Genomic DNA, 25,537 nt, shown 5'->3' with positions numbered 1-25,537 from the left:
TGCCACCCCAGTTCAGACCAAGCTATATGCAAATCAGTCTTGACCCTGTGCGTCATAGGAACAGTCCAGCCCGAACTGCTGAGCCATGCCTTCCCTGGACCGGAAACAAGCGTCCTGGCACCGGTCCTCAGAGCGCAGCAGTGATGCTGGGAGTCCTCGCTGCTTCCTGCATCTTGAGCTCCTAAACTCCCCAGCAGCGTCAGCACAAGTAAGGAAGCAGATCTTTTTGACCAAATAGAGACATTTTGGGGCGGGGGGGGGGGGGTGTAAGCACTCTATAAGTAAAACCAGTTGTGTACGTTGTTCCTTTTAATTGAAACAGGACTGTCCCAGACTATGATAAGTGGTATCGGGTGTGATACCACCGCCTAGACTTTCTTCACGTCTATGTAAGGCCGGAGATGTTGCAGTTTCTGATTTATCCACAGTGGTCGGCTGACTACGATTTAGACAGACTAATAGTTTCCTTATTTAAACACAGCCTTGTGCACACCTTGACTGTTTATGTGGTTGTTTTAGAACACTTTAATTAAGTAGTGTTCACTGGACATGTGTTTTCATTAAGTGTACTCAATCACACTTTTTTATCACTCCCTGTGAGCAGCAGTATGACATTCTGTCTGTTCTATTAGCATTCACCTCCCTACTTGCTGTGCTCATTTAATATCCGGTGCATTCGATTTCAAACGCTTTCTAATAACCTTTGTAAATATTTAATGCGTGATCCTAGTACGTTAACCACAATGATCACTCCACTGCACTACATTGTCACTTACAGCACCAATAGCTTTAACTTTCACAAACGAGAGACTGATTGCATCGCACAGGCTTGGGGGCTTATTTATGAGCCCCTTGCATCACTTTTGTGCTGCCGTTGTGTCACTTTTTATGACGCAGCATGTCGTGATGAAGACGTAGAGATGTGGTAAGTTGTAAAACATGCTTTATTCATTGAACTGTTCCACAACAGACAGAGTTAGGTCCCCGTCCATTAACCAGCTCCCAGCCGTTTTTCTGGCTCAGCACGGAACCCCACGCAGTGAGATTATGAACCGGCACAGCATTCTATAAGCAATGCGTCACAAACACCACATGAGTTTTCCCTTTAAAAACAAACCCAACGGAATAAGTAATCCACACTAAAATGGGTGCAACAAAGAGTTATAGATAAAAAAGTGAAAGAAACATTACAGTACACACTGAATGTTAAGAAAGACATTTTCCAAAGTCTATTAATTTCTGAAACAGAGGAACATTCCTCACCCTAGAACCATGTCTTGTGCTCATCTGAACAGTTTGTGTATGAATCTTTTGACGATCCACACTGTGTCCAAGGCACCCATCCATAACATTTCTGGACTTGACCAACAAACACTTGTTCCACCACTGGCCATTCTCAAGCTTTACAGAACCACCATTTACTTTCACAACCTTGATGGATGTACCCAATTTGGAATCACCTTTCTTTACATGAATGGGTTTCTTTACAAGAACAAAATCTCCCACAACCAGCTCAAGCTCTTTGACATTTTTCCTAGAATCAAAGTATTCTGTTTGCTTCTCCTGTATCAATTTCACACGACTCCTCACACTTGCATCACACAACTGTACACCTTTAACCCCTTTATTCATCCAACTAGGACAAAAACTAGTTGCAGCACTACGCCCACGAACTATCTCAAAAGGTGACACACCAGTGGTGGCATGAGGAGTTGTGTAATAAAACCAAAGCATGGTCCTGACAGCATTGGCTACCACACAATTGTTAACAATCGCCCACTGTATGCATTCCCCCAAAATCTTATTCATACTTTCAACCAAACCATTGGTTTGGGGGTGGTAGTGAGCTCTTCAAAAGTTTAATCTCACCAGTTTGTGGAAACAACTCCACCTCACTAGAGACAAATTGTGTCCCATTGTCTGTCACAAGAGTGTCTGGAAAACCCTCCTTCATGAATACATCTTTCAAAAATTCAATGACAGTTCTGGAGGTCACCTCTCTCCCAAATTTTACCTCTGGGCATTTGGAATAATAATTCATCATGACCAGTACAAATCTTGAAGATGCATCAAGCTTGTGAAATGGTCCAACAATGTTAAGACCTAACTTCACCTATTGTGAGACGGAAGTTCATTAGAAGAAAGAGGTGGAGTGTACTACTTCACAGACTTGTCACAGCTAGAGCAGATAACATATTCCTTGACCACATTATCCACTTCGCTATCCATAGAGGACCACCAAAAGGAGAGCCTGACCCTTTTTTTGTTATAGACGCACCCAAACGCCCCTCATGGCCACGCATAATGATACCAGCTCTCAAACTCACAGGTGGGATTCATTTGTCAGACCTCAAAAATAAAACATCTTTAATAGACAATACATCCGCCACTTGAACATACATTTCGAATTCGAAACTAAGATTCCTCTCCTTGGGCCAGCCTTTCTCAACATATCCCATAACGGTCAACATTGAGGAATTATTGTTTAAAGATGGGCGCCACTCACTCTCAGAGATAGAACACAATTGCGGAAGATCAACATCAGCTACAATAAACTCTTCCTTGTCCTCCTCATTCACCTCAAAGTCCTATTCAACAGTGACAGATGAACATGAAAGATAATCCACACACCCATTCTTACATCTAGGAATGTATTCCAGCAGAAAATCAAACTGCAACAACTTTGAGGATAAACGATCAATTCGAGGTGTGAAACTTCTAACATTCTTCCCACTCAGAATGACAATCAGAGGCTCGTGATCTGTTTGTAAGCAAAATTTTCTATACCAAACATAGTTGTGAAACTTCATCACAGCCCTTCAACAGGCCAATAATTCTTTTTCGATGACTGAGTATTTCTTTTCTGTCTCTGACAACAACCTGGATGCAAAACCAATGGTTCTCACCTCTGCACCTTTAGTTTGACTTAGTACAGCACCAACATCAACATTGTTTGCATCCAGAGTCAAAGTACACTGAAGTTCTTGATCAAAATGTTTCAATAGCCTGGGTGAAATAAGCTGTTACTTTACCAACTGAAGATTACCTTGGCATTCATCACTCCATTCAAAACTGCCCCCTTCATAAGCATCTGTGACAGAGGTCTCAACTTGGTGGCAAAATCTTGTACAAATCGTGAATAAAATTCACATAGACCTAAAAATGATTTGAGACTTGCCTTGTCTGAGGGAGCTTTGGTCTGAGAAATAGAATCCACTAGACTTGATTTTGGGAAATTACCTTGGCTGGTAACCAAATGCCCCACATACTCAACTTCCTCAGTGGGAAAAACACACTTGTCTCTCCGCAACACAACACCGTTAGATTGAAATCTGGATAAAACTTCTTGGAGGTTGGCAGCATGACCAGCTCTGTCTGCAGTGAAAATAAGAACATCGTCCTGAAAAACAGACAAACCTTTGATTCCCTTGAGCATATTTTTTCATTATCCGCTGGAAGACCGATGCCGCAGACGCAAGGCCAAACGGCCTGCGAACATATTATTTTGAGCCAAAAGGAGAAACAAAAGCTGTAAGATGCCTAGACTCTGGTGCCAACTGAACTTGGTGGTATGCTGAGGCCAAATCTAACTCAGAGAAAACTTTAGCGTCTTTCATTACTGCCAAAAGTTGACTGATGTTGGGAAGAGGATGGGAATCTACCCAAATCTCCTTGTTCAAGGAGCGAAGGTCAACACAGACTCTCAACTCACCATTCTGTTTACGTGCAACTACCAATTTGAGAGAGCCACACGGGCGATTTAATGGGTTCAATTATGCCCTTCTTGCACATAGATTTAAGCTCTTTTTCCAAATCTTGCCTAATGCAAAAGGGAGCACTCCTCAACTTGTGTTTAATAGGAATGGCCCGGTCATTCACAATGATTTTGTGCTGAAAGTCTTTCACTTTCCCCAACTCAACAGAAAAAACATGTGTAAATGTATTCATTACATTCTCCAAATCCAAGTTGTCTCTTACCACAAGCACTTGTTCACTGGTTCCAGGTTTGAGCACTATCCCAAATAATCTCTGGTGGAACCAGCCCAATATGTTAAAACCTTTATGTGCAACACACACTTTCCCAGTGATTTTCCCACCTCTAAATTTCATAATGTCTTCAATGTACCCAGATAAATTGATTTCACAGTCTTCATATGAGACTGCCTTGCGATCAGGGGGTAAAAGTAGTCTAGAAGGCCACGTACAATCATAAAGCTCTTGTGTGATCATGGAGATACATGCCCAGAATCTACATGCAGTCTCACAGTTTTGTTCCCAACCCGCACATCAACACACAACTCTTGATTGCCGACTTAGATTTCTTCTGTATGAACTACAACAATCATGTCCCTGAGATCTTTACTAACTATCATCGCAGATACATTCGACTGAAGATGACAGTTTACGTTTACCAGATTGACAAACCTTGGCCAAGTGACCAGGCTGATGACAAATTCTGCAAGTCATAAACTTTGCAGGACACTTACCACCCTTCATGTGCGTCTTTTACCCGCACCTGAAACAAATTTTATGTTGAGAAAAAATGCATATTGTTGGTCAAAATGACCAGGACGAAACCTGTTGCTCAGTTTGTTTTCTTTAGCCTCTTTCACATCCTTTGCTGTAACCACTGGAACTGATTCAGAGTTCTTTGTTTCAAGTTCCTCAGCAGATAACTGTGATGTTTCTATTCTCTTGGCCATTTTAATGGTGTCCTCCAACTTGGGATTTCCCACAGACAGCAACTTCTGCTTGATCACCTTGTCAGTATAGTGACAAATACACTGGTGTCTGACTTATTGCTCTGGAAAATTCTCAAATTAACACTCAAAAAACAATCTTCTAAGTGCCGTTATGTGAGCATTGACATCTTCACTGGCATTTTGCACTTGCAATAAAAACTTATGGCGTAAAACAACCAAGATGGCTGAACATCAAACCTGGCTTGAAGTCTCTTTACAATGTCTTGATAGTCATCAAGGATGTCCTGTCCATCAACAACTGGTGCAGGCAAGTGTTTTAAAATGGCCCTGCCTTCAACCCCTAATGAATGAAGCAAAATACATTTTTTCTCTCAGCTCTGAAGCAAATTGCCCCAATTGCTCTTAAATACGTTTTGAACCCATCAAACCATTGCTTCTACTTAATGGGAGGATCACCAGGTGATTCCAAAAAAGGAAGTGGAGGTGCAACTGCTTGCTTGTTTACACAAGATAGCTTCCAAAAACAGAAATCTTTTTAGAACCACTCAAAATGACGTAAAGATAGAAGATCGTAGAATGAAGTAATTTATAGAGATGACAGACCAATGCACAAATGAGAGTGTTGCCTCTACCTCAGTATAGGCAGAAAGCATAACTTTCATGCAACAACACACTTTAAACAAAATAAGTTTGAGCTGATTTGAAGCGTCTGTGGCTGCAAACGATACAGTTTTAAATGAAAGAGTACATTTCATTGAGCGCTGCACAAGTATCAAAAACGTACTTACAAACACAGTGGAAAATGATAAAATAGTTACCTTGTACTAAAAGTTTGGTGCACGTTTCTGTACTAAAGGACCAAACAGCAGAGCTCCTCCCACATCAGAGAAGGTTTCGTTAATGTGGCACGAAAGAAAATATTGATTTAGACCCGTATTCGTAATAGCAGGTGTGACGTCACAGTGCTCAGAAGAAGACTGGACCGCACAAGATGATGCACAAAACTACATCCAAGATGGCTGGTGATGAATAGTTCACCCAGACAGCACGTCGTCCAAACGTAATGTCATCATGCAGTAGTGATGTGACACGCAGTATTCGCCATGGGTTTCACTGACGAAACGGGTGATCAAATGTGTATACTAATGGCCAGCGTGACACACGGCACACCACAAAATGTTTCCTCACCCTCACATCGGAATAGCTCCAGAGGAAGACAAATAGCAAGGTAACCACAGCAGTGAGGCTTGTTGGTCCGTGTTGGTGGAACAGCACTTGTCGCCACAAAAGCATGTGATGATCAACCCTGGACATAGCCGTGAGCATAGTATTACGCTACGCCAACAAGTAGTGTAGCACCTAAATCAACAACATCCTCAAATGCTTGGATAAAGCAATTTTACATGCTAAAAACCATATAATCAATTCTCAAAAGTGTACTTTTTGAATTAAAATATTAGGCAATGAGAGAGGTGATGATTTTGGGATCCCCTAACCTTGGGGGAGGACCAAGCAGATGCCTTGAGCACAAAGAGCATAAACAAAAAGCACATCTTGTTGAACTTCGGTGGTGGTCCCATCCTCTTAGGACCACCCCAAGCACAGTTATTGGCAAAAAAAACCACTCCCAACCATAGGCCCTGCAAAGCATTATGGGACGAGATTAGCAGTGGGCAGTGAATAATATGGTGTTCTACATCAAAATAATTCTACAAAGAGCTGCAGTTCAACTAGTTGTTACTAGATGTCCCTCTCGAGTCAAATGCAAATGCATTGAAATAATTCTTACATCAAGTTGCAGTTCTACTAGTCGTTACTAGATGTCCCTCACGAGTCAAATGCAAAAGCATTGAAAGACCCATTTTTATAAGTCTTAGGGGCAGATTTACAAGCCCCTTGCGCCACGTTTACGCCGTATGCGTGACGCAACAGCGGCGTAAACATGGCGCATCCCTGCGAGACATTTACAACTCGCTAAAGTGCCTGCGTGAAATCTACAAGATTTCACGCAGGCACTTCCGCTGATGAGTTCAGACCTCAGCAAGGCCCAAAGGTACCGAAAGGGTTTGCCCTTCTGTGTACAAAGTCCTTAGACTTACAAATGAAGTTGGCAAGGAAACTGGAAATACAAAAGCATAGTTTAATAAACCTTTAAAGGTGGTGATACAACCTCCACAACACTTCTACAGCATTGTACAGAGTAGCACACTGAATACAAGCACATGGCCCCTTTTATACACAGTGGAAGGGGTTCAGTGTACAGTTTAGACAGAGGTTACAACCACGTAAGGACATTTCTAAACATATCAGTGGGTGGAGCTAACAGTATTTCTAGAACATGGGAGGGCTATGCTAATAAGGAACAGCTGTTACTTCTGCTGAACATGCGCTACACTCTCAAGAAGGACTAATAATAACTGTTGCTAGGTAGAATTCACAGTGTAACTGGCAGAGAGGTAGGACAATCAGAACATTGAGCACATGGCAATGCAGGACATGAAAAATGGCAGACTCGAAATACAAAATGGAATCCGTATACTGGATATTTGGACTAATGCATTATGGCTTCGGCTAATGCTTAATAATACCGCTGTTTTATTTACAACAGACGACCCTTTCAGCATTAGTTGAAGCCATTCCATTTCATAGGGTAGTCATCATACTCATCTTGAATGTCAATGCTCATAATGTTAGAAATTTCTTTAGTTAAACTTTTTTGATAAGCAGCTTCGGAAACAGCTTTCTTATTGGGTATACAAGAGGTAATACAAAGAGAACATATCATAGGACCACATTGAATACACATACAGCAAGTGTAGAGAATTGCTACTATTATACAAAGGCCAGTGAGAATCTTCCAACCCCATGTAGTAAATAAGGTCCAAAACCAACTAGAGAAGGTCCATGTACCATTATCTACATGTATGTCGGCAGCTATTTTATGCAGTTTATTTATGGCATTATAAACAGAAGGCGAGTGGTCTGGGATAAAGACACAACAGCTACTTCCAATAATTCTACAAGCTCCTCCCTTTTCTGCTAATATGACATCTAACACCATTCTGTTCTGCAGGGCAACAATTCTAGTAATTTGCAACTCTTCAGTTACGTTTCCTAGTGCTGCAGCAGTTTGGTTGGTCACTGCCTCTACAACTCTAGTTAATCTTCTTATCTTTCTACTGTTTAGGGCAGCTCCAACAAAGAAGAATAAACCTAGGTTAAAATCTACACATTGCTGCAAACTAGTGTCGGTCTGGTCCACATCATCGATAGATAAAGTACGTTTGTATCTATTCACAGTGGCATTATTCAACAATCTCAAGTCTTTATGATATGTGGCAGGTGCTAAAAACACTGGTGGTAATAAAAACGATACATAACATACTCCTGACCAGCCAGCTGGTAATCGATAATATCCTCTATTACCGCATACAAAATATGTATTATGGGATGCTAAAAATGTGCTATTATTCAGGCCATCTATATTTAAGACTTTAATACAATCACTAACACCTACAGGGATGTACCCAACACTTTGCACACATAAGTCCGCTTGTGCTTGTGCAACTGAGATCACAAATTTTTCACTTTCGACAGTGTCTCTAGTGTTCGTAAAAATGTAGGGAGTAGACTCATTGTCTGGTCGATATTCTTCCCACTCCCATATGGTTCCATTGGCTTGTGGATAGCCTTCTTTATTCTGGTGACATTCTTTATTTAGTCTAAAAAGTAACCTTCCAACAGCAGGCTTTCTTGTGGCAAATAGAAGAGTATACCAGGTACGACAAGAACCATTATGAGAGAAAGGGAGAGGTATGAACGGTGTTCCCCCCTTCTTCTGGTGCGCTGGCATCATACCACATATCCAGCAATTTGTTTCATTTGTAGCAGTGTGGGTATGATGTAGCATTTGAATGAAGGTGTTATTTACAAAGGACAAGCGGTGTTTTGATTCCTGATAGGGGAGCGTATAAAAGAAATGCTCCTCTTGTAGTGTAGTTCCTATTATCCCAATAGGCTCTGCGCATTGGAATAATACCTCCAATAGTATAGACCTAGACCAGACGTTAACTAGGTCTTCTACTGTCGATATTAGACTTAAAGTTTTGGGTTTGCCAGCTAGCTCAGAGTTCACTAGAAACTTTCTCGAATAGGCAAGGAGGAGTTGAACCTCCCTGGATAGACAAGAAGGGATTTAGTTTCTGACAACCATAGAACATGACAACTTTGCTCTCCCCTAATCAAGAGTGTATCTCTAGAGTCGTGTGAAAACAAAAGACAACTTATTTTACTCAGTCAGTACGTGCATTCTTAGTTTCACCAGATTGTAGAGAAAAGGAAGAGACGGGCGTGTTCAATAAAAGATGTTATTTATTGATCAGTCTCTTTTCTCGTACAAGAGAAATGAATCGATATTATCGCAATACTTATGGTTAAGTAAAGTGCTTACAATAAAAGCAGAAGTATAAAATAATACTGTAAAAACATTTATATGGTTTCTAAGCCATATGGTGGTTTAAAATGGATAAAATAGATACATACATATAAACATTTGATTATTCGTACTCAACTGGTGCTTCTAACTACGCCTACCCCAATGTACCTGACCTAAGCCTAATACGTGGGCGGGGATAGAAAGTAGCAGTTTAAGTTAAGTTTGTTTTGCCAAGTGACTGACTCAAGAATTCTCTGCGAGGGGTTATTCAGTTCTGTACCTTGAATCTAGGATGGTTGAGGGATGGTATCTCTCGTCTTTGGTCTCGATATTCCAGGCTGCCTGCAAGGGCTGCTTGGAAGCGCCGGAGCTGGATTTCTCGGCAGGAGAAAGCAGCTTCTCGTTCTCAGCGCGTCAGGAAGGCGGGGCAGCGCCAGTGGGCTTCGCTCTCTGCTGTGCTTCGGCAAGTCTGGCTGCTCCGATCTCATCACCACCGCGTGTGTTTGCTTAAGGCAACATCGGTAATATTTATACCTGTAAGGTGCCGAGATTGACGTAAGGATGGACATAGATACGTCAATAAGGATGTCATACGAACTGGTCGTTAGCACATTCTTATGCTGAAGTTCTCGGTGAAATCAAAACAATGGCCGCAGGGTTTTTCCCAGGTTGTCATAGGTTTGATTTGTTTTGAGAACTCCGTATGCCTTATCAGGGGCTGGAGGAATATTGCTTGTCTAATTAGATGGCAAGCGTTATGACCTAATCAGATAACGCGCTCCTGTGCCGTGGTGTGGCTTAATCAGATAACGGTTTCTGCATCATGGGATGGCTGCTAGTTAACTTGTTAACCAGAACAGGGTCAGGAATAGGGGGATCGATACAGAACCTATAGGAATACATCACACTCTGGCACCGGTGTAGAAACCACATATAGATCACGGGCAGGAATTACATCCTCAACAAACCACGTGATAATGGCAACAACTGCCACAATAGCAATGAATCCAAAAGCGCAGATCACTTTCTTTCTCTCCATGTTGAACAAATGTCTCGCAAATCTTCCTCAAACTAAAAAAAAGGTTGTCAGAACTCTTCCCCCAAGGCAGCCGTTGTTTTCTTCACCAGCGGGCCAAGACGGGTGTCACTACTCTAATGCAAGGTTGATCCCCCCCCTTGCCTCATCGGCTCTCCGTTGCACCAACCGAGGGGCCGTTCTGACAACAGTCTAAACAGCAGCAAACTTCTTCCTGGGTCGAAGGTTGTATTTTCTTACTCCAGAAGTCGTCGGGTCCAGGAAGAACTCCTCTTGCTCATCAGGTACCACAGCAGGGCCGTTCTCTGTAGTCAGGATTTCTCGATGGTCAGTCAACACGGCAGGCTCCACCAATCCGGGTTGCACTCTGCGACAGTGAAGGGAGTGAATCCAGTTTTTCCGGTTGGTCACTCGGACAGCCGTTCTGGTTGCGAGCAGAACTTGCTCGGGACCGCACCATCGGGGCTCCAGGCCACTCGTCCTCTCGACCGCCTTGATGAGGACGAAGTCACCGGGTCGGAGACTTTGACCCTCGCCTGTGGACCGGTCAGGGAGTGCTTCTCGAACCTGTTGATGAATAGAAACCAAGTTATCAGTTAATTGTGCCAGATAGTCATTCATCAATACACAAGGTACATCATATACGGAACTTGGTTTGGGCACTCCCCAAATATTCATGGGACAACCAAACACCACTTCATACGGTGTAAGGCCGGTCCGGGAGTGTGGTACTGATCTTATTGACAACAATGCCAAAGGCAAAGCGTCTGGCCAAGTCAGAGAAGTGGAAGCCTGGATCTTTGCTAGTTTAAGCTTCAGTGTTCCATTGTACCGTTCCACCAAGCCAGCCGACTGTGGATGGAACACTGCATGGAACTTCTGCTTTATCCCCAGACCTTTCAGAACATACTTGAAAACGTCTGCTATAAAATGAGGCCCGTTATCACTCCATGGCAGTCTACAAACACCATACCTAGGGAAGAACTCCTTTAGTAGCACCTTTGCTGTAGTCATTGCAGTATTGTCCTTAGTAGGGTAGGCTTCAATCCATTTACTGAAAGCACACACCACCACCAAGACATACTTTAAATTATTACAGCGTTCGAGTTGGATATAGTCCATTTGCAGGACTTCAAAAGGTGCAGTACGTATTTCAAATCCTCCTGCTGGAGTCCGTGTTCCTTTCCCTGGGTTGTATTTAAGACAGATCATACAGGTCTGTACCACTCTCTTGGCCGTGCTAGCAATCTCTGGATGCTCCCAAACTTGCGCAAGCAATTTCACAATCGCTGAAGCTCCAACATGTGCTAGACCATGTGCCATTTGAACCATAGGTTGGACAAAAGCTGTGGGCAACTTCCACCTATCCATTTGTTTGTTGCGCCAACAACCTTCATCATCCAGTTCTCCATTTTCAGACCATTGCTCTCGTTCTTTATCAGAAGCAACTCTCTGTATTTCCATCACTTCTTTCCTAGCATCATGCCATCGTTCTGCTTGTGACTTCACAACATACATTGAAGTGGAGTCAGGTCTCATTGCAGTTTCTCGTGCTACTTGGTCAACAAAAGCATTTCCTTGCCCTACTTTGTCGGTAACCTTCTTATGTGCACTGCATTTCACTATAGCTATCTTTTTAGGAAATGTCAAGGCAGTCAAAAGATTGTGCACCAATTCTCCATACATAATTTGTGCTCCGTGTGATGTCAGAAAACCTCTTTCTTTCCAGAGCAGGCCAAAGTCGTGCGCTACTCCGAAAGCATAGCGGCTATCTATATAAATATTCACACACAACTCTGTACTAAGTTCCCATGCTCATGTCAATGCTATCAGCTCCGCTGCCTGGGCTGATTTCTGTGGTATGCGTGCTGTTTCCACAATAGTATACAAAGTAGTGATGGCATATGCTGCCGAAGTCGTACCATCCGGTAGCTTCAGGCAGGAGCCATCCACCCATAATTCTCCATCTACATCTGAGAAAGGCGTATCCTGGAGATCGATACGACCCTTTGTCTGTTCCTCAGTCACAAAAATACAATCATGTGCTTCCTGTGCCTCAGGCTGAGTCGTCGGGAATGGTAACAATGTTGCTGGATTTAACGTAGCACATCTCCTCAATGTGATATGGGGAGCCAGCAACGTTAGTTCATATCCGGTCAGACGGGCACTTGTTAAATGCTGCGTCTTTGTTTGATTCAAAAGGGCGTCAACAGCATGGGGAACCAACACTAACAGCTTGTGAGATAACACTATTCCCTCACTCTGACGTATTGACACAGCTGTCGCTGCGACCGAACAAAAACACCCCGGCAATGCCCGAGCAACAGGATCGAGCAATGCCGAGAAGTATGCACACGGACGCTGCCTGTCCCCGTGCATCTGTACTAACACAGATGAGGCACATCCATCTCTCTCGTGTACATATAATGTGAAAAGTTTAGTGTAATCAGGAGTGCCCAACACTGGTGCTGAACAAAGGGCCTGACGTAACTGTTGGAAAGCATTTTCACATTCATCTGTCCAAGGAAGGGGAATTGGAGTGTCTTTTGTCAATAGCGCTAACAGTGGTTTGACTATGTGTGAAAACCCCAGTATCCACTGCCTACAAAAGGACGTAAGACCCAAAAATGCTCGAACATCTTTCTGTGTAGAAGGTGTTGGTGTGTCCAGGATGGCTTGGATACGATCTGATGTAAGTGCACGCCCCTCCTTAGACAAAAGGTGGCCTAGGTAGGTCACCTTAGGTCTACAGAATTGCAATTTCTTCTTAGATACCTTATGATTGTGGGAAGCCAAAAAGGAAAGCAAGGACAACGTACAAGTCTCACATTGCTCAGGGGTGTCAGCAGCCAACAAAATGTCATCGACATATTGAATAAGCACTACCCCCTCAAGCAAGACAAAGGAATCCAACTTTCTTTTCAATGCCTGACTGTAGATACTAGGGCTCTCAGTATAGCCCTGTGGAATTCTATAAAATCTAAACGATCGATTATTCAAAGTGAAGCCGAAAAGATAACGGCTATCAGGGCGAATAGGGATTGAAAAGAAGGCGTTCTTCAGGTCGACAACCGAGAACGTTGTCGCTGTTGGTGGGACCAAAGTAAGGAGTGTCGTAATGTCAGAAACAACAGGATATTGGGGCACCACTATCTTGTTCACCTCCCTCAAATCAATAATGAATCGATATACCCTAGTATCAGTGTCTTTCTTCAAGATTGGTAGAATAGGACTGTTACAAACATTGTATGGGACTTCTTCCACCACCCCCACTTGGATGAGATCCTGCACAATCTGTATGAGCGCCTCCTCACCCTCCTATGAAATCCTATATTGAGGCAGGCGTGGCAACACAGCTCCCTCCTTCACACTAATGTGAACTGGAGGAATGACCATCTGTCCCACATCAGTGTCTGAAGTAGCCCACAACGTGTGAGGTAAAGAGGCTAATGCAGTACTTTCAGCGACCATACACACTCTCTCTTTTGCAGGGTAATTGTCATTTAAAATCACGCGTACTCCTTCAGGGGAGCAGCGGATTGTGGCTCAAAAATGTTTCAACATATCTAGACCCACAATATTGTCAGGCGTATTTGAGGAAAGCAAGAATGGACATGGTGCTGTAAATTTATCAACATGAAATGCAAGGGGTTGGGATAATGGGCTAAGAGAAGGTGTTCCATCGAACCCTACAGATGTGATCGTTAAGCCAGACAGGGGAGCCCTCGGAACCAATTGTTTAGACAAATCGCTATGAGTAGCCCCTGTATCAACCAGAAACTGATCAGTAGAACCCAAAACATGTGCTGTAACATAAGGACCCCTCTGATCTACTGGCACTTCAACTGATTCCACCCCCCATCCTACGCAAGCCTATGCATATTGGGAATCATGACTTTCGGGGTGCACATAGTCAGACATCTGGTACTGATTTCGTCTATCAAAGGTATTAGACCCTCCTTGTTGTTGCTCCTTGGATTCAAATCTAGCCCTGTCATTTAGGTTACCTCGTGGTCCAGAGAAACCCCCACGATTTCTCCCAAAACCTCTACCCCGTCCCATAGCCCTGTGTTCTCGCGCTAAAGGACACTCATTGGCCCAGTGGCCTCGTTGCTTACAATATGCACATTGATCTTTAGCCAAATCTGTGCGGTTATATGTAGAATCATAAAAACCCCGACCCCCTCTATCATTTCCTCTCTGGGGTGGTCCATATACTTGTGCTAGCATAACTTTTGTTTTCAAATGCTTAGATTTCTTATCTTCATTACTTTTTGCTTCTAATTCCTGACGCTTGTAATACTGAGCCATTGTCAGGAGAGATGCCGGAGTCGAAGTCGTCCAGGAGCTTTCACTCGCTTTCAACCGAGCTGCTACTCCCGGTAATAAATTCGAGACATATTTGTCTACAAACAGATGTCGACCCGTGTCATCCGTCAGAGACTGACCACTAAAATCATGAAAAGTTTCTTCAAATCGCGTAAAGAAGTCAGAAACTGATTCATCTGTCTTTTGCTTGCAAGATGCTAACATAGTCCAGTCAATCTTTTTAGGGGGGGATAATCGTCTTCAATTTAGTCAAAATGGCAGCAGGGAGGCCTAGAATGAGCTGGGGTGGTTTCTGCGCAGGTTTCCTAGCTCTGTCCTCCTCCTCAATGTCTTCCCATTTAGCTTTAAACGTCACTAAATCGTCAATTTTCCGTACTGATCTCCACATGTCAGGGGGTAATATAAGACCAAAGAATAAATCAATGTCAGCTAATGTCATAGTACAAGAATTCAAAGCCCCCTCAACTTCCTCATAAAAGGCAGCAGGATTTTTCCGTGGGTCAGGTAACGCTTTCTTTAAGGCCATAACATCCGCTCTATTCCAAGGAGTATATACCCAATTATAGATAAAATACCCTCGGGCATCAGCTGAATTTTTATCTGAACTAGTACCCGCTCCTTTAGGAGGAACATACAAAGGCGCTGCCTCTCGCATAGGTTTAACATGCACAATCTCAACCTTATCTGAAGAAGAGATAGGTGATTGTTTCCCGTCGCCACTCAAACCCGTCTCTTTGTCGTCCGCCGTCTCTTGTCGTTTTTCTTCTCGTAACCGAGACGTCTCATCCCGCAATGCGAATAACCGTCGAACTGCATCAGCTGCCTGTGAAGGAGAAAAGAGACCTTTACGCAATTCTTTCTTATCTTGTACTATGTCATCAGGTTCAAGAACAGGAGAATATTTTCGAAAAGCCCCGACTACTTCATCAGAAAAGGTTTCAAGAAAATAATTTTTTTCCCTGTCTGGCCATTGTTCAAGAGACAACAATATTTCAGCAAGAGGAGTTTTATCCTTAAGAATACGATAAGAAATTTGTCGGAGCTCCGCCATACGATCAGATGTTAACTTAGACCGCATGTCTACCTTATCTTTAAGTGATCCAGAATCCTCATCTTCCCCTTTTGGAGCAGACGGGCCAGCATACGGAGGCGGAGAACGATCTAGTAATGAAAAGTCATCATCAGAATTATTAAGGACAGGATAAAGAGGCCGTCGAATAGGATATTGGCCAGATATCTGCAATCTACGTTCATTTTCCCGTTTCTCTTCCGCTTCTTTTTGTTCACGTTGTCTCATTTCTTGCGCCTTCTCACGCACATTCTTCCTCTGCTCTTTCTCAATCAGCGCATGTTCACGTTTCTCACGCTCACGTACTTCTTTCACCCACATTTGCACACTCTCAAACATGTCTTGTCTTGCTCGGCGCTTACACAGGCATTGTTCCACATACTCAATTTTGCGCAAATCAAACGAACCATACAAAGGCCATCTCAACTCAGGATCCTTCTTGGTATACTTCCTCCACAATGTGCTGTACATTATAGGAGAAAGACCAAACTTGATGTACATATCCCTATTCGGCGTCCCTTCTGGGGGAGCCGGCTGCGATTCTTCAAGACTTAACCGGTTTCCACAGCAGCACCACTTACGTAGTGCGCTAAAAGTAGGCATGCTAGAAATAGTGCGAAAAACGCAATATTATACAGAAAAAATAGCGCTTAATCGTTGCGCCGCTCACAACCATATGTTGGAGAAAAATCTCCACATTACCTACCTATATGTGTTGCAACGCATATATATCCATTTTCATAATCATAATATGATCGATCATCCAAACATCCCCATATCCATATCCATATCCATAAGCCACAGCAAGCGTATCCTAAAACTGCCTTGCTAATCACTGGCTACCATAAACACTCACAGTAATTACCATACAATGGTCCTTACCAAGCACGAGCGTCCAGGTTCCACCTGCCAAGTTCCACAATTTGCTCAAACAGCTTATCCACAGCAAACTGACAGAAGAGGTCTCAGTCGAGGACCGGCGCCACCCAGATGGTCAGATCGGAAGGAAGGAAGAAATACCTCAGGATGCCAGGACTTAAAATGCCGCTTGCAGTGATCACTTCCCCGGCAGAGTTCCATTCCGTCGTCACGACCAGTCCTTCGAGCCTCCGAGTCGCCGATGAGCCCCACGTGACGGGCACCAATTGATGAGTTCAGGCCTCAGCAAGGCCCAAAGGTACCGAAAGGGTTCGCCCTTCTGTGTACAAAGTCCTTAGACTTACAAATGAAGTTGGCAAGGAAACTGGAAATACAAAAGCATAGTTTAATAAACCTTTAAAGGTGGTAATACAACCTCCACAACACTTCTACAGCATTGTACAGAGTAGCACACTGAATACAAGCACATGGCCCCTTTTATACACAGTGGAAGGGGTTCAGTTTACAGTTTAGACAGAGGTTACAACCACGTAAGGACATTTCTAAACATATCAGTGGGTGGAGCTAACAGTATTTCTAGAACATGGGAGGGCTATGCTAATAAGGAACAGCTGTTACTTCTGCTGAACATGCGCTACACTCTCAAGAAGGACTAATAATAACTGTTGCTAGGTAGAATTCACAGTGTAACTGGCAGAGAGGTAGGACAATCAGAACATTGAGCACATGGCAATGCAGGACATGAAAAATGGCAGACTCGAAATACAAAATGGAATCCGTATACTAGATATTTGGACTAATGCATTATGGCTTCGGCTAATGCTTAATAATACCGCTGTTTTATTTACAACACCGCGACGCTGCTACGTCAATTCCTTACGCCTGCTTCAAGCAGGCGTAAGGACTGATGCAACATGTTAAGTATTGGGCGGCCCTGAGCATTGCTGGAGTTGCGTCGTGCTTGCGACGCGACTCCAGCGATGCGCCGCCCTTACGTCACGAGATGCGTCACACATCTGCCTACCCTTGCGCCACGGCGAGCCGCATTGTAAATGCAAAACATCTGCCATGACGCAAGGGTAGTTTTGCGTGACGCATTTGTTCTGGCGCATCTCTGCTGATATGCAGAGATGCGCCAGAACTCGTAAATATGCCCCTTAATATTGTATTATTTTCTCACAGTTTCCCTAAATTCTATGTCCCCGCCTTTGCAATAAGGGGTCCAGCATTCATATTCCAAAACAATGTGCAACATATCAGACATAAATTAAATCAGCCTTTCCACATAGTGACTGCGGGGCATATTATCAAGGACCGGTGTTAAAATTATGGCTGTTTTCATCGGCAGGAAACTGTCGATAAAATGGCGATAATGGGCTTGATAATACGCCCTTGTTAATTCCCATAGAAGCCCAGGTTAACATCAGAACATGGGCTTCTATGGGAATGAACAAGGGTGCATTATCAAGCCCATTATCGCCGTTTTATCGGCAGTTTCCTGCCGATAAAACAGTTATAATTTTAACACCGGTCCTTGATAATATGTCACTGCGTGTCCTCCCCATCAGACTCCCGTCTCCGTCCCTTCTCGCAGACTATCCTCAGCTGCCACAAAATGTCAATTTTAAGAAGGGTGTGCGGGTTGTGCTGTGAATACAATTTAAATTACTGCCCACATAATTAAGTTGTGCTGCTTTTTTGCAGCCAGTGATAATGCATTTGACTCTTTTATTGGTGAAAAATGAGAATATTGTAATCCAATCTAGGAGAATAAATACTCACATGCAATTCCAATTTCTCTTAAAAATTATCAGGTTCTTCCCGCACGTGTGGGCATAAACCATCCGATAATGGGGTTTTCGCCATGCTCCCGCAGATAAGATGGATAAGATGGATCTTTCGTCCTGAAATAATAACACAGCCTCGCTGTACCATGGCTCTAACTTGATGCTGAGATCGGGTCCCTTCGGGTCAAATTTTAATGAAAGTGTCGAAAATCCGAAATTGACGATTCGGAATCCCTCATTGTGAGGGATAGCACTGCTGTCTCAGCTCCGACCGTGTGTGCAGACGAGCAGCCCTTGCAGCAGACGCTATGGTGGGGTCTCCTGTAGGTGGCGCTAGTGGGACTCCACCGTGGGTCTCGGTCCTGTGTGCCCCCCCTTCCATCCCTTCATCAGGGCAGGAATTCGGAGTTTCAGAATCAAACATCTCTAGGGCCCGCATGCTTCAAATAAAGATTTAGCGATTCTAAAATAGCAAGAAATAAGGAATCGCTATTACTGATTCGTTAAATCGAATGCATCAAATAAATCGGTAAATATTTGCGATTCCTTAAAAATTGCTAAAATATTTACCAATTACTTATTTACTGAATCTGTATTTGTGAATTTGCAATTACAGAATCGGTAATTGCGAAAGCGTCAATGGTCTCAATGAGATGACATCACAAGCAGGAAGTGATTCCCAGACTCCATTCACCTGTGCACAGGAAGAGACTGAGAAGAAGGAAGCTGTTGGTGCTCAGCCTGGAAAATACTTTTCCCTCCATAAGTTGAGACAAACAAACAACATGGACACAGGAAATAAAACAGCAAACAGGAGAAGGCAGGAAGAGGAAGATTACATTCAGTGAGAGGGAACTTGAAATACTCACTGAGGAAGTTATTCAAAAACATGACCAGCTGTTTGGGAAACTATCCCTGCATGCTGCAGAGTCAGTGAAGAGGAAGGTCTGGCGTGGGATACAAGCCAGGGTCAATACTGTGGGTGAAACACACCGTGACATCACCAACCTACAGAAGAGATGGTATGACCTTCGCAGCCGGGCAAAAGGGAGAGTGGCTCAAAGGCTGGCCTCTGCAAGAAAAACAGGAGGGGGAACATCCACTCAGTCTGCAAATAGCCCACTGGATGATTTGGTGGAATCAACTCTGCAGTCAGAGGCAGTTGTCGGTAACCCTGGGTGAAGCACTGCGCTACGCTCGCGTAGTTTGCGAAGTTTAAGCTACTTTACACTACACGAATTGCACGTAGCACAGTACAAACACATGTAGCGTAGCATCGCGGTCATTTTTTGCTTGCTCGCGGTCCTCAACGTCAAGTTGGCGATCGAGAGCGAGCAAAATGACATCCCGGTGAGACTTTTTTCTCGTTCGCGATCAGCAACATCAAGTTGCTGATCGCGAGTGTGGAAAATAAACCTCCCAGCAAGATTCTCAACGCGGGGAGGTCAGGTTTCTTATTGTGTGTGGTCGCCTATGCCCCCAACCGCTTTCGATGAGAACCTATCAGTCCGTGTTGAGAAAGCTGCCACTCGAGTAGAAATCTACTCGAGCGGCAGAAAATGACCGCTTGCACTGTGCAAGATGCAGTTTGCACTGATTGCACAGTGCAGACAGTGCAGACAAGCATCCTGCACTGCAATCCGTGTGAACAGCATTTTTCACAGTGCACTATGCAGTTCGCATAGCTCACATATTGCGAAGTGCACTTCACGTAGCTACGCGTAGCGCTACTACATGAACTACACCCACGGTTAGTTGTTGGGATCACGCAGATTGACACATCAGGACATGCGGGGACCTCCCAAGGTAAGAGCACAACCACACATATTTCTATAGAAATGTAACCAAAACTGCCACAAATGCATACCCTGCTTAGTGTAGCAAACATGAGTCCAGTCCACCTCTTACTTGCAACCCCCTAATGCATTGTGTGAGTTGAGTGCATACAAATGATATGGCAAAGCATAGAGGGAGTAGCAGAGCTCAACTGCAGCAGAGTACAGCAAGGAAGTGACAACAGTACACTTTCTACATCACAGAAGTCAATTTATTAGACCTTTGTAAGCGCAATGTCACAAACGTGCAAAAACAAAAATGTTTCTAAAAATAAACTATCTTGCACTGTTTTCCTCACAGATGCATCACAGGAGGGTGACGTGGCAGACGTCCGATTCTGAGGGACATACAGAACAGCCAGAAGAACAAGTGATGCCAGCATCCTCACCCCTACCTGTTCCCACTCATCACAGGTGAACAATCCAACCGCTGCCCGATTTGGATGGTGAGGAGGACACCCAAACAGGAGTGCACCCACAGGGCACTGTCCATACACCACCACCCCCATCACCAGAGGGAACAACCCCGCAACGTCACAGTCCGTTCCGCAGGCGAAGGCCAAGTGCATTTCTGAGGTCTGCTGAGGACGATGGTGAAGCTGCCTGCAGTGTGCTGGAGTCCAAGATACTGAGGATCCAGCGCCTGCAACAAAAAAAATGTGTATTATGAAGGAGCAACTGGGAACAATGGTCACACACATGGGTGGTATACATGACTGCATGATGGAGCAGACAACTGCAGCCGTTGAGGGGCTCAGGGCAAACAGTGAGAACAGTGAGAAACTTGGCCGTGTAGCAACAGCCATTGAACAGATGTGCAGGGTCTTCCAGGCTGAGCATGTCTCTAAAGCCAGGAGGCACCACCATTCCATTGGGCGCGTGCACTGATACACCAGGGCCATCAACAGGCTGAGTACTACAACAGCTCAGCTTTACAGGCGTGCACTCGGCATGCAGGTTGAGATGACCCACTGCTGTGGGGATGTGGCCAGGGGCCTAATCCAGGTCACCACTGCTGTGGAAGGGCTACAGACAGCAGCAGCCAGTGGGAACCTCATGCATGGAGGGGGGTGTTAGAATTGGGGTTGTCTGGTTGGCGCAGTATGCACTTGTGACAAGCAGGGACCCTCTCCTCTACGTCAGGGCCAAGGATGACCCCTTAGAATCACCCTTGCTCACCCTCTAGGTGCGTGGCGTGAGCAGCCAAGGCTATTCTTCAGGCGTTATGGAGTTAAGCACTTGTAATAACACACACAGTAAAATGTACCAATCCCCCCACAAATGGACACCAGGCAGGTATTATATATAAAAATACGTTGCTTTATGTAAAAATATGTATATATAAGCAGATCAGACTTAGGACAAGACCAATAACGTTTTTCTTAGGTTGGGCCACATGTTGTAAATTGGCAAATGTTTTTCTTACCTATAGTTCAACAAAAATGTTCTAGTTCTCTTTATATGCCACAGTTCTTTAGATGCACCTGCTAGCACCCCTTCACGCAGTTCCCCTCGGTCTAGGGGCTTCCTAGCACTCCTGGACGCTTCCGGCTTGAGTTACAGGCCCGACCTGCCAAAGCTCACGCTTCCCGCGTGGGGCGCGTACGGCACGGTTGGGTCTGAAAGGGGGTACGAGTCGTACCGGAGGGAGCGCAGGTAACAAAGCTTGCCAGGGGCCCTGAGGACCAGGAGCGGTGCGAGCCTCGCTGGTGGTGCGGCTCGTACCGCGGCTCGAGGTACACTCTGCGCAGCTCACAGGGGGTGTGGCCACGGGACGCAGAGCGATGCGAGCCTTGCTGGGAGTGCGGCTAGTACCGCGGTTGGGCTACGATACCTCAGGAAGTCTGTGTGAAGGCAGATGCGGGGAAATAAGAACGTGGCGGGCCCCAAGCCCGGTGAAGAGATTACGGCTTCGATTCTCCGCAAAGGCAGATGCGAGGTGCCCAGCGGCTCTTGATTAGAGCGAGGCTGGCGCCCGAGGCGTCCAACCTTCTGCGGTTCTGTCCTCTGGGTCTGTTGGGGGTCCGGTGGAGATTCCAGGCGGGAGTGTGCAAAGGGGGGGGCACACAAGCGGGCCTCCAATGGCGGCGTGATGTAGCGATTTCCCTAAGCGAGGGGATAGCGGCTCGGCGGAGCGGGGCTCTCCCTCGGCAGGGACAGAGAAACTCAGTCGATCACGGTCTCAAGGAGGGGCTGGGGGGCACCAAGGATACTGCAGCGAGCCTCCAGAAAGGGGGTGAGGTGACACGGCGATCTCCCTCAGCGGGAGGAGAGCGGCTCGGCGGAATGGGGCTCTCCCTCGGCGGGGACGGGGAGACACAGTTGGGTCACGGCCTCGAGGAGGGCTGGGGCACCAAGGTCACAGCTCCGGCGGGGGCAGGAATCTTCACAATTTACCGGCAGACGAGCAGAGAGCAGGTTGAGCCAGATGTTCCTGTGGCTCAGGTCAGGGGCAAGCTCAGCCAAGCCCTTGGAGAAAGTTTCCAGCACAAATCAGCAAAGTCTTTTCATCAAGTCTTTTCCTCTCCTTCCTCAGCAAGGCAAGCAGCAGGCCAGTCCTCCTAGCGTGTTCTTCTCCTTCTAGTTGCGCAGAGGTTCTTTGTGGGAAACAGGATTCTAATTTACAAGGAGCAGGGCTCCTACTTTTATACAGAGTTTTCTTTGTTCTCCCAGGCCAGGGGGGCCTCTGCATAACTTCATTCAGTCTCTGAGCACTTGTTGAGTGTACTTCTGGGTTCTGCTTTCAGTGTGAGGGGCAGGCACATCAGACGCTCCACAGGAGGTGGAGCCAGCATTGTGTGGACAGGGGCAGCCAGGAGTACCTTGATGACAGTGCTTCGGCCTTCCTGGGCCAGGTGCCGGCTGAGTCATCAGTCGCTCCCCAGGGGGCGGAGCCAGCATTGTGGTGGCAGAGCACAGCCTGATTAGGAGTCCAGGGGCACTCCTACCTCCCACTAAGGTGTAATCCTTGCATTCACCACCTGTCATCCCCCAGCCCTGTCACTCACACATCCCAGACAGTCAGATACACATACTAGCAGAGGCGGGCTGAAATGGTTAGGCAAGCAAATGCTAACTTTCTAAAAGTAGCATTTGCAAACACAGGATATTAAAATAAACTTTACTAAAAGAAGTATTTTTTTATTCTGAGTTCAGGCATAGTAAACTTTATTTTCTACCATGTTCCCTGAGCCTTCTGGGATATAGAGTGTAATAATTCCAGCAGCCCATCTGGCCTAAAGGGAACAGATAGCCTTACAATAGTGAAAAATGAATTTGGCAGTAATTCACTATTAGAACATGCCACACTCATCAAAGCATGTCCTACCTTACACTTACAATGCACCCTGCCCTTGGGCCTACCATAGGGGTGACTAATATGAAGCAAAGGGAAGGTTTAGAGGCTGGCAAGTGTGTGCACTTGCCCAGCCAACATGACAGTACCAGACTGCACGCAGGTTCTGCAATGGCAGACCCTAGACACATTTTACACGGCTGCTTCTGTGGGTGGCGCAACCAGCGCTGCAGGCCCACTAGCAGTATTGGCCTTCACAAGCCCTGGCACTCCTGGTGCACTTTACTGGGGACTGACAGTAAATCCAATAAACCAATCAGGAATATCAATCATAGTTACGTTTTACATAGGGAGCACTAGCACTGCGGCACAGGTTGGCCGTGGCGCAGTGCCCTGAGCAGCAGATACCAGCAAAAACATCTGAGGCACATCAGCAAAAAGTGGAAGGGAATCTCACGCCAAGGTGCCAGGTCTAACAGGGGGACAGTGAGGAGGCCTCCAGCCTTAGCAGCCTACTGGAGCCTGTGGCACATAGCAGGAGGTGCAGTAGCAGGAGTCAGGCAAGTACAGAAGGCACCATGTCAGATGTAGCTGGGCCTACTACAAGGGTCACAGGAGGGCGCCACAGGAAGAGTTAGACATTTGGACATTTAAACAATTTGGTGAGGTAACCAGAGATGCATTACTTATTCACACTGTAGTTGCAGTTCCAAGGCAATGGAAAGTAATTGTCGGTACATGGTATGTGTGCATTAACACAACCACACAATAGTCACATTAAACCTTTACCCAAATACTGTGTTGTCATGTGCTTACTCACCTTAGAAGTAATGTTGCGTGATTTCTGCTCTTCTTTGTCTGCCCTCTGCTGCATTTGGTCCGCCTGCTGCATGGGGTGGTTGTGTCAGCTGTATGTCCTGTTCTGGCTCGCTGTTAGAGTGCACCAAGGGTATGCCTCTATAAGTGGCTATGTTGTGCAATATAGCACACGTTGCCACAATCTTCCAGCATTTCTCCGGATGACACTGTAATGCCCCACCAGTCTAGTGCAGGATGCGGAATCGTGATTTTAGTACCCCAAATGTCCTTTCTATCACACTGCGCGTCGCAATGTGTGCACAAATATAACCTCGCTCCCTTTGTGTGGCAGGATTCAAGTATGGGGTGAGTATGTACGACCTCACAGGATATGCGCTATCACCTAGAGGATGTGAGAGATAAACATAAATTAGTCACTGCTGTTTGTCACCACGGCAAACAGTTTTGAAATACAGTATTGCATTGATTTTCCCAGAAGATTTTCTTTCCAAAATCCCCCGCAAGAAGACGTCTGTATATACCTCTGTGTTGGAATATGTAGCCGTCATGTGCACTGCCAGGGTAACTTGCCACTATGTCAGTGATTTGTGTTTTGGAGTTGCATGTTACCTGTATGTTGAGTGAATGGTAAGATTTCCGGTTGTTGTAGATATACTCATTCACTGCAGGGGGACATATGGGTACATGTGTCCCATCAATACAACCAATTACATGTGGGAACTGTGCAACCTGATAAAAATCTAATTTGGTTTGCATCAATTCCTGTGGTGTCGTGGGGAACCTGATGTGGTGGTGTATCCTCTGCAACATGGCATTTAGGAAACTGTTGAGAAAGCGCAATAGGGCACTTTGTGAGACCTCTCCAGCTGAAGCAATTACTCCCTGGAGGGTCCCGGAGGCTAGGAGATGCAGAGAACACAGCTAAGGCTGGCGCCAAAACCAGGCAGAAACCACCACTCTAGTCAGGGCAAGGGAGTTACACGCCAAGATAACCCCCGCTCACCCCCTTGGTAACGTGACACGAGCAGTAAGGCTGATCCCGGAGGCAATGTAAGTTAAGTATTTGCGCACGCACCCACCAGCAACAACATCCAAGGCCCCCCACAAAAGGAACTCCCCACAAGGTTATATAAAAATAGAATAGCCTTTGTATTACACCAAACACATTAGATGATGAACACACACTTTACAATGTGCCATAGGCACGGGCAGAATTTACAGGGGATATATGTACAGGACAGGGCCACATGGACCACTGTCAGGAATAAGCACTTAGTAAAACTAGCACTTTGTAAAAATAGCACTTTGTAGGAATAGCACTTAGAACATAGAACAATTGTAGTACCAAAT

The sequence above is a fragment of the Lissotriton helveticus genome, chromosome 11 (genome assembly GCF_964261635.1).
Source record: "Lissotriton helveticus chromosome 11, aLisHel1.1, whole genome shotgun sequence".
Taxonomy (NCBI): domain Eukaryota; kingdom Metazoa; phylum Chordata; class Amphibia; order Caudata; family Salamandridae; genus Lissotriton; species Lissotriton helveticus.
The sequence above is the reverse complement of the archived record's forward strand: the minus strand, read 5'-3'. Positions refer to the sequence as shown.